The following is a 3,809-nucleotide window of genomic DNA, read 5'->3' on the forward strand; positions in this document are numbered from 1 at the left end:
AAAAACCCCAAACCAAACCAATTGACTTAAAAAATGCTGATTAGTCACCAACAGTTCTTTTCTTCTCAGAAAACAGTAAACAATTAACACCAAGAATGGTTGGAAGTCATTTGATTTTGAAAACATGTTTTTTCTTCTGTTTTATGGCAAATAGTGATGCTAAAAATTTGTTAAGCACGATGCTTGCGTTGCACAAATTTTCTTGCTTTCATTATACATTTTCTCATTTTATTTTGAGCTCAGATAAATTTCACATCAGCCAAATGCTTAAGTTCACTAAACCTTGTTCGCCAAGATCAGGTGTTGGATTACCCATTGATTTATTTTCAGTCTATCTATCATCTTCTACATTTCGCTGACCACAGGAAGGGTAGGAAATGGGTCAAGTGATTCTGGCTGTACAGGTTAGAAATGGACGTGCAGCTGGTAACCTGGTGCCTGATCTTGAATTTCTGAAAACCAGTGGACCTTATATGGATGGGTATTTCAGTGGGAGCAGAAACATCGCATACACATGCTTGGTAGAGCATATACACATATATACACTCAGTATATAGAGATTCACATGGGTAAGAAGTGAGAGTAGGTATGGGTAACTGGTTTATGATTAAAGTGCGAGAAACGAAAACTCTTTGTAAAAGTGTGTGGAGGGGGTGATGCTCACCGTCCCACCAGCATAATTTGAAAGTTGTTGAAGTAGGGTTTACATCCATGAAATAGCAAGATTTTTAATACTGGTGTTTTGGGTTTTTTCTTTTTTTTTTTTTTAAGCCACAGCTACACATCTACTGTATTAAAAATAGGGAAAATTGTTCATTTGTATAATTTATAATCTTATCTCCTCCTCCTGTGGCTTACAGGAGTGCTGTTAATTTTTAATTGGTTATTTTTACTTAAAGTTTATGAGTCTTTACAATTCCAGTTTTAAATGTACGGTCCTATGGTTTGAAACTAATGTATCAACCTAAAAAAAACAACCGCTAAGGGTTTTGTTTGTTTTATCTCCTTCAACTACACGTACTTGGACTTTATGGTCATTAATGAGCCAAATCTTCTGCGTCCGGCCTGGCTCCACCACCATGATGAGTTACTGGAGCGTATTAACCTGCTGTTCCCAGAAACGTTGGGAATGATCCATTCTAACTGGTTCAGCTGATGTGCAGAAGTTGACATCTGCCTAGAATTAGACAGCAATTTATGTGGAGAGGCACATCGGTAAGGTTTGCTAACGTATGGCCTGCATTAATCAATTAAGTGATTGATTAATTAAGCAATTGCTTTAGCAAGAGGGTGCTGTTAACTTTACAATCTGGTTTATTAATGGAAACCAAAGTATCACAGCCTTATATTGAAGATGGTCTTGAGACGGTTTCAGACTGAGGGCAGTGCAGTGCTTCTAAGAGTCTTTGCAGCTAGAGTCCTATTTTCAGTTTTATTTTTATGCATTTTTGTTTGCAAGTTGGAAATACTTCCAAAAATTTATAGGAAAGTTCATAAGTAAATTGTCTCAGGCTTGTGTGTGAAATACAGCACTGTGTATATTTTCAGGAATGTTGCTTTGTTTTTCATCTTACCTTTTTTTGGTGATACGTAGAAGAGACCTGACATTCCATAATCAACAAATATGTAATGCTCAGCTAGACTTTAAGAATATTTAATTATAATTTACATTTTGTTTATGCTGGTGTTTTATACAATACTTTGTTCATGTTCTTCAAAATGCAGCCACTATAACTTGATAAGTCATTGCACTACTAAAGCTATTTAAAATTCTAGAAATATAGTAACTTTGATTTCATTTAAAAAGCTTTCAGTACGGTTTGGAGCCCAGAAGTGTGTTCAGCGTGTTTCCAAGCTGTGTTGAAAAGATCACAACTTGCGTGTGACATTTGGGTCTGGTTTTCAAGCACTATCATGATCGGTTCAGCTGGAGCGGGCGTCCTGCATTCATGAAGTGCTTTAAGACTGCAGCCTGAACGGAGAATCCAGTTCAACAGAATAAATCCTTGCTGGGCTTTCTAAAGGATTAAACATGATATTAAAAAAACTACACACACACAATTTACATACCAGTTTTATACATTTTTCCACACATAGGAATTTTGCACTGTTAGTAATTCCCTTCTCTTATCCCCGCTCCCTGTCTGCAATTCTGAAAAAGCTTATTAAAATATTTTTTTAAACGTACTGTTTGCATAAAAAATCGCTGAGTTTTTTGAGCAAAACAGCAGGTAGAGTATTTCTGCCTACAGAGGATGCGAACACCCCATCCCCTTGTAGCAGTGTGGTGGTAGTGACTCTGTTACTGCTGTGGTGAAAACCACAGAAACAAAATACCCTTTTCTGGTTGAACTTTGAACCGTTTCTTTCATTCCCCTAAAACCAGGCTGCTCTCACACCCTTCCTCACAAGGCTTTCCCAGGGCCACTCAGGGCAGGCGTAGGCCAGAGCTGGGCGTTACTCCGAGCAGCTGGAGGGGCGGTGGGTCCGCCTGGGGGGAAGTGGGGTTTGCCGTACGCTTTAAACTACAGGCAGCGTAATGTGAAGGAGGACAGAGGATTTGGTGCTGCTGTCATTGAGGACGGACAGGACTCGGAAGGGCAGCAGTGGGTTAGCTGTGGGTTACACATGTACAGTTAATTTCTATTTCTAAGTCAAAGGCCCGGGAAGTCACAACACTGCTGTTACTTGCAGCCAGAAAGCACCAGGCAGGAGGTGTGGCAGGGCCCTGCTACAGCAGGAGCCCTCTTGCTGACTTTGCGACTAGCTCTTGTTCTGCAGTTACCTTGCGCACACAGCACCAACAGTTTTTTGAATGGGAGCATTAAGCACCTCAGAGTGCCACATTCCCCCATATAACACATCAAGGCCCGCGTAACAGCTTGGGCTGGCTGGGGAGAAGGAGAGGGACTGATTTTATTGCACTGGGGTTTTTTTTGTGTCAGTTGGTTGGTGTTTTTCCCATTAGGACCTTTTCCCTTCCTCAAAGAATATTTAAAGCTGAAAACGCAAGAGACCCAAGAGACCTCCCTCACCCCCGCTTCCTCCACACCTACCAGAGTACGCACAGAAGGGACAACAAACATGCTACAACAGGGCTGCTGGGGGAGCCCGGCTGCACCCGTTTTATTTGGCCTCAGCCGCTTCGTCGTCTCCAGCCTTTTATCTTCTTGCTGCTACAGGGAAGCGAGGGCCAGCCCCTGGGCAGAAGGCAAGAGCAGGCGGGGTAGGAGGAGGGAAGGTCATTGGTTTATTTGAAGCCAGTACAAAAATACATAGGCACATAAAATCACTTTTGCTGTCATCGCTGACTGACATATAAAGCCTGCCGTACATTCAAATAAAAAGGTCACCCTTTTAATTACTAAAATGGTCATTTTGTAAATATTCTATATAGAAAAAATTTTAGTCAATTAATAGCGTAGAAAATACTGTTGTAGGAACTCTGTTCACTTTCCCAGTGTATACAATACCATCCAGACTCTGGCACTGAAGTGTGCCCCGTTACAAACAAAATAAGCTTTAAAAATATTTTACTATTTGGACAATAAATCTAACCAGTAGATTCAAAAATAAACAAAAATCAAAACTTTTGACAGAACCGACATCCTGACTGCGAACGCCTCAGCACAGCGAGGTTACAAGCAAACGTGGCAAAAAGTGATTTCCAAATATTTCTGTTCAAGCAAGCGAGACGAATGCGCAGGCCTGGCTGAAGGACGGGGGTTTGATCCGGTCCGGCACCGGTGAGAGCACGCGCTGGAGGGGGCTGCGGCAGCTGGAAGCTGCAGGGACCAGGGGACCCCAGG

This window comes from Pygoscelis adeliae, unplaced genomic scaffold (genome assembly GCF_000699105.1).
Source record: "Pygoscelis adeliae isolate BGI_AS28 unplaced genomic scaffold, ASM69910v1 Scaffold402, whole genome shotgun sequence".
Taxonomy (NCBI): Eukaryota; Metazoa; Chordata; class Aves; order Sphenisciformes; family Spheniscidae; genus Pygoscelis; species Pygoscelis adeliae.